The sequence below is a fragment of the Eurytemora carolleeae genome, unplaced genomic scaffold (genome assembly GCF_000591075.1).
Source record: "Eurytemora carolleeae unplaced genomic scaffold, Eaff_2.0 scaffold130, whole genome shotgun sequence".
In the NCBI taxonomy this organism is placed as follows: domain Eukaryota; kingdom Metazoa; phylum Arthropoda; class Copepoda; order Calanoida; family Temoridae; genus Eurytemora; species Eurytemora carolleeae.
Window position 1 is genome coordinate 417,543 of NW_019397116.1, and position 7,125 is coordinate 424,667.

At 32.1% G+C, this 7,125-nt stretch overlaps 1 long non-coding RNA gene across 1 annotated transcript in view; it reads right to left on the reverse strand.

The window, feature by feature from the left end:
• Positions 1-173, reverse strand: part of LOC111712034 (uncharacterized) — a 2,190-nt gene extending 2,017 nt beyond the window's left edge. Inside the window, exon 1 of the long non-coding RNA XR_002767370.1 lies at positions 37-173. This is a non-coding gene — a long non-coding RNA (uncharacterized LOC111712034). The remainder of the gene's footprint in view (positions 1-36) is intronic.
• Between the last annotated feature and the right edge of the window lie 6,952 nt (positions 174-7,125).

Genomic DNA, 7,125 nt, shown 5'->3' on the forward strand with positions numbered 1-7,125 from the left:
ATATAAAATACTCCTTGATAAATTTAATAAACATACCTTTACAAGTTTAACCCTTTAAAATCTCGCAATTTGAATTGTTTTGATTGAACTAATTGTACACTGGTCACAAAACACTGATCAGCTGATCGTATAGGACTGAAGTCTGCACTGCGTACACTCTAATTTATAACTAGTAACAGTGATAGACAGACAACAGTCTAGTCGGAGACAAGGCGGTCGGGGTCAGCGACGGGCCAGCATGAAAACAGCGCCGTCTTTCAAAGGATTGAACAATAAAAATAATATATATTTAAATGAATAATATCAAATTATCCTATCAAAGGATACTGCAAGGCTTCAAATTTTACATTTTAAGAAATAAGAAGAACCCCCTCCCAACCCCGTAGGCAGTATACCCTTTTAAGAAAAATACTTAAATAACCCCCTGGAAATGGAGGCTGTCAGGGCTGCCGTGGCAGTGCGTTGAGCTGATTATTAAACACAAGAACCCGATTCGTTACAGATACATATCATACTATACTAATTCTGCATGCTGAATTCAATTTTTAAATCATAGTCTACGAACGGGTCTTTTAACAATAATCCAATAGACCGCAGCAAGCTTTGTTATAGTCATTCTCTTTGGTTAATGGTTATAGTTTCTATAAATACTGGCATTTTGAATAAGTTTATCGGGAGGTCTTGACTTACAAATCGGACTTTAAGGCCATGTCCGCCAACCCCACGAAAGTACACGGAAATTTCCATCCAATATGAACTTCTAAAATTTTAAACCCTAGCCAGTCAGGAAAATTTTTATGGGGTGGGCAACAATGGGCATTCTCAAAGAATAAACAGAATCGCCCCTCCCCCCCACTCCACAGTCCCATAATCTCCTTTGACATAGACCGAATTGATTCTTAATGGCAGAAACAATAAAGAACAGACGATCCATGGCGCGCGCGGGCCTATTTCGCCCCCGGGAATCCCAGGGGTCCCTGCCCCCCCCCCCCTGTGATTTATGGGCCTAGGTTAAATTCATGAGTATAGTAGTAGTGGCAAACAAGGGGGGTGGAGCGTACCGAGTTTCGTCCCCCCTCAGCATATTTCGCCCCTCTCGGCCCCCTTCCTTCCTCACTTCCAGCATGATCATGATTAACCTTATTGGCAAAGAAGGACTTAAGCCAAAGGCGGACACAAGGGGGGCGGGAGTACCTTCGCACCCTCCTGACGGATTCAGGGGGGAGCGACGGCCCCCTCCCCCGATTTTGAGGCAAAAGATGTTTTAAATTTTATCAAATAATGTTCTTAATTTGATTAATCATATGTGCCCCTTTTCAAGTTATAGGAAGTAAGGAATTATGATATTAAATACTAAAACAAAGAACTTAACAAATCATAGATAAGAAGAAAATTGGGAACAAAAACAGGTAAGTTAAAGAATTTAGGATTTTGAAACAAGGTTAACAAAAAAATAACTTTGATAGGTTTAATAAACAACACAATAACACAAATGTTGGGTGAGTTTATAGGAACAATAAAGGAAAACTAGATTAGGAACATCAAATGAGGAACATTGACTATTGAGCTAGCTAGGAACAAGCAGGAGTTTTATGCTTGCAATAAGAACATAAGAACAAGAAAATATTAACTAAATACATAATCTAAGGAACAATAAAAAGATTGTTAAGGATTTAGGAACAAAAATAAAGAATTTTAGACAGGGATTAAGTCTCTAGGGACACAGTGTTAGGAATAGGAACAAAAATAGCAACATAAAGCAAGTTTCAAGTTAGGATCAAAAATAAAGAACTATAGGAATTAGGAACAAAAATTATAGAACGTAATTCTCAAAACATGAAATATGATCAACACATGAAGGTACATCCTACAGGATTATTAACTACGGAACAAAAAATGCAAACATACATTACATATGTGCAAAAAACGTCATTCAAACTGTTCATGAATTTGGAACAATTAGTCAATAATAGGAACACAAAGCAAGAACAAAAGAAATTTCTAGGAAAGTTATGCATGTAAATTAGGAACAATATTACAATTTTGATTAAGGAGGAACATTACTTTGCATATGCAATTTGGATAGGAACAATAATATTATAATATTATAATGTCATCAGTATGGATTTAGACCTGGGCATGATTGATACCAAAAAGCCAATTTTACAAATTCTGGATAAATATATTCTTGTCTAAATAAAACAGATAATCCTGAATATTTTATAGGAATATTTTTGGACCTAAAAAAAAGGCTTTTGAAACTACAGATCATGATATTTTGCTAAATAAACTTAAACATTATGGATTTAGAGGGACAACTATAATTCATGATTTAAAAAGTTTCTGACAAATAGAAAACAATTTGTCAGTATTGAGGGACACAATCTACACAAAAATATATTAAAGTCGGGGTACCTCAAGGGTCGGTGTAAGGACCTCTTCTGTTTCTTTTATTTATAAATGATTTACAGAATGCAACTAAATTTTTCTCATCCCTGTTTGCGGATAATACAGGATTGTTTATGTCAGACATAAGTCAATTAGATCTTATAGATAGATCCAATATTGAACTTAGTAAGGCAGCACTTTGGTTCAAAAGTAATAAACTAACATTAAACATCAGAAAAACAAAGTACATCATGTTTAGAAAGAAAAGCATGAACATCTCTTCCACTTTACCAGATGTTAGGATTGGTGGAGTAGGAATTAATAGAAATTCAGGGAACATCGAACTTTCACTTTAACATTAAGTTAACAAGTTAAAATAACTTAAGTTGTTGAAAAATTAAAAAATATTCTACATTCAAGGTAAAATTTTTAGTTTTCATACAGTTTAACCCTAAATATTAAGATTAATGATTTATGTCCATAAAACCGTCTAAAACGCTCGTTTTTTAGAAAATACATTTTTTAGCGTTTTTTATTTTAACTTATTTAAAATTCGGTGAGTAAGATGGACCAAACCTCTGTAGAGTAAAAAAAGTAGATGTTAGTTCCACATTTATTGAAAATATATTTCGGTCTGGGTTGACCCTCGTGAGTTCTTGAGATTGTTTCTGTCACAAAGATTAAAAACAATTATAACTCAGTCAATTTTTGAAATTTTTATAAAATTTCCACGGATTTCATCTTTCTAGACAATTACAAAGAAAATGATAAACGACATGACCAATTAAAGAATTAAAAAATAAAAAAAACATTTTGAAGCTATATAGGTCTTTTCCAAACTTTAGCAGCGATATATATATCCTAGTGTTTAAGATATTGAGCAGAAGCTAAAAATTTAGATTAGTTCTCACAGTTCACATTGGAATAGGAAAAGCTACCGTGCGCATCTATTTTCAAAAGTTGGTTATCCGCGGACACCTTACTGTACAGTTAGGGTTGTTAATTGTTTTTGAAACGATCGTTTTTTGATTTTTGATGTTTAATGTTAGTCCTCAAAGTATCCACGGGAGCCCTCAGAGTATCTACTGTAGTCCTCACAGTATTTACTGCAGTCCTTTTAGTATCCATTGTAGTCCTCACATTATCTACTGTAGTCCTTAAAGTACCTCACTATATCTACTGTTGTCCTTCACAGTATCTACTGTAGCCCTAATAGTTTCCATTGAAGTCCTGATAGCATCTAGTAGTCCTCACAGTATCTACTGTAGTCCTAATAGTTTCCATTGAAGTCCTAACAGCATCTATTGCAGTCCTCACAGTAACTACTGTAGTCCTCACAGTATCTACTCTATCCTCACAGTATATACTGTAGTCCTTACAGCATCTATTCTTATTCAGGTATTGGTTTCTGTAATGTCTCATGTTTTTGCAAATATGTTCTGTAGATTTTCTGGAAATTTTATTGAAAAGACCAAATTTGAAAATATGCCAACAAATTCATGAATCATGAAGAATTAAAATTTTCTACAATACTGCATTCTTAGCTCAACTACCAAGTCTAGTCAGACACTCCCTTTAAGAAAAAATGATATTATGAATTGTATACTTGCAGTAAAATATGCAAGCTAATCTCACTGAAGTCAACTGGCGGAAATGCACTAATTAAAAATAAAATAATTAAAAAATTTCCTACTGGAACTTTCCAGGGTTTCAGGGAGTTAAAATTAAGTTTTTAAGTACAAAAAACTTTCTACTGATACAAAAAAATAAAGTTTTAATGAAATTTCTTTCAGATTTCTGTCAAGAATCTACAATTTACATTGTGTAACAAAAAACTTTCAAAATACTATTTAAAATATTTATTATTATTTTTTAAATTTTTCTGCCGCAAGGTGTGTTTCTGATATCAAATAGAATTTTGAAGAAATATAAACAGATTTTTGAAGAAGAAACAAAAATTCAAATTGTTTAGCCTATGTTACTGTCCGGGTACCCATCGGTTTCCACAGAAAATGTCAGCCAATTTGGTCCAGCCGTTTTTTCAGCTATAGCTAACATATAACTATACAGCAACAATCACAGCAGCTTCTCAGTCCTAGGTTCTCAATTTTCATATATATATATATATATATATAGAGCGAAGAGTTTTTTTTTATATAGATTAACTATAAACAAATGCGTCGAATTGAATTCGACATTTACAGGTTCTAATATCTGAATGATTAATGTTAAATTTAATTGAAATATATTACGATCTGAGTGGAATATTGCAACTATGTGAATTTATATGAACGCTACACTCTTAAGGGTATATGACGTGTTTGACCATTTTCTCTGTAAATATGCAACATAGAAAAAGTACATTTAATTCAATTCAATATCAGCCTTTACGCCTTCTAATTCCTTTTTACTACAGGGTGTCCCACAAAACGTGACAGTTTTAAATGTCTTCTTCCATATACTTTATTAGACACTTTCCAGTCATTTTCCGGTTTATTTCTTTTAAAATTTTTCAGTACTCAAATATATATTACTTTGAAATCTATTTTAACATAATATGACTGCCATATGTCTCTTTGGTATCAGACAAGTTAACAAATTATGGAAGAAGAAATTTTAAACTATTCACCTGCAACTATCATGTGTCGTGGGACACCCTGTATCAAAATTAGGAATATTGCTGTTAGTTACATTTTTCATTTTAACAATATAAAATATCCTTTACACTACAACGTTTTCAAGACAGATCAGCTGTTGTTTGGGCTAGACATGTTTAAATCTTGTAATGTAACATTTATATTTTAACACTATAAAATATCTTTTACAACGTTTTCAAGACAGATCAGCTGTTGTTTGGGCTAGACATGTTAAAATCTTCTAATGTAACATTTATATTTTAACAATATAAAATATCCTTTACACTACAACGTTTTCCAGACAGATCAGCTGTTGTTTGGGCTAGACATGTTTAAATCTTCTAATGTAACATTTATATTTTAACACTATAAAATATCTTTTACAACGTTTTCTAGACAGATCAGCTGTTGTTTGGGCTAGACATGTTTATATCTTCTAATGTTAAATTTTTTTCAAGTCTTAATAGACTATTACAAAGCATTCCAGGATGTTTAAATATTATTTACTCGCTCAAAACATTTTTCTTCTTATTAACAAAATTCTTAAAAACCTTGAAATTTTGAGAGGCATCAACAATAAAACATTGAAATGTCTACAGTAATAACCAGAAAACTCCGAAGTAGGAAGACGACTTTAAGAAGTACTTAAGTGTATATTATGGTGTTACAAAGCAAATACTTTTATTAGTTGCTGGTTAAATCACTTATTAAGTAAAATTGGTCTGTTTACACCGAACACTTTCTGTGTCCCATGTTTATTGGACTCTTTAAAAGTCACAACTTAAGCCTTAAAGTCATCTTCCTATTCCAGAGTTTTCTGGTTATCACTGTATTAAGCTTAACAATATTATTAAGATATGTGTATGATTAGGATTAACAACCTACAAGGTTAAAAAAGCACATAAAAATACATAAATGTAAATTTTAAAAAATTCAGAAAGGATGGTTACAGTTGTCAGTGATATGCGTTTTCAATTTCAGGTTTCAAGTAACACAGTTAACAGAGGGGGTGCGAAAACTTATAAATGATCTGCTGTCGCAAAATTTGTCAAAAACATTTCATTATAATATTGCTATTTTATGTTTCTTGTAGGACTTCAAACATAAAATCATAGGCCGATAAATTTACTTTTGTTTGGGGTCACTATAAAAAAAATCAGAAAATGTATGGGTAATATCTACTTCTACGGGTAATATCTAATTCTAAGGGGCTCCATGTGAAGGTTAAACTCGTCTGTTAATCCAATCGGATTTCTCTCTGTCTGCGTTGCCTGGATGCAGTGCATTGACTTTGCCTCCATAGCAAACAGATTTATTGTTCATTCTTGTTTGTCATTTGATGGTTTGAGTTGAGTGAATAAATATAATATCTTCATCTGTCCCGTAGGCTGTTCTACACTCGTCAAACTTCTCCACTGGTATACAGCACACCTTTGGTAAAATATCAAATCCATTTTTATTTATGGTAAATTTTGATCTTGCTATTCAATGTGGGCGCTTTAAAATTAAAGGATCAACATGCTTGATCCCTTTATTTTTTAATCTTAGTCATCCCTGTCTGATGTGACCATCAAGTGATATCCCTTTAAGTTTGACCATTAAATGATATCGAAGAGGAATTAAATCCATGTAAGTATGACCATCAAGTAACCATCCCTGTAAGTTTATAACATCTAAACAGTTTGTTTTTAATCTTTGTGACAGAAACAATCTCAAGGAATAATAATTGTTTAAAAATTTTTTTTTTTTAAGTGAATATTTGCAAATTATCTTTTTTCCATCTCATAATCTGAGTTCGTTTCCCTTACGTCCATTTGACAGCCCAAAATTTTTTTTTTTTTAAATAATCTTTTTTCTTTGTTTATTTTCTTGTGGTTTTTTATAATTTTTTAAATTTTTTTTTTTTAACGATTTTGATGGTTTTTTCATTGTTAGAACTGACGAGGGTCAACCCAGACCAAAATATATTTTCAATAAATGTGGAACTAACATCTACTTTTTTTACTCTACAGAGGTTTGGCCCATCACCAGCACCGAATTTTAAATCATATTTCTATTCTATTATATATTTCTGTAAATAATAATAAAAATTGGAAGTAAG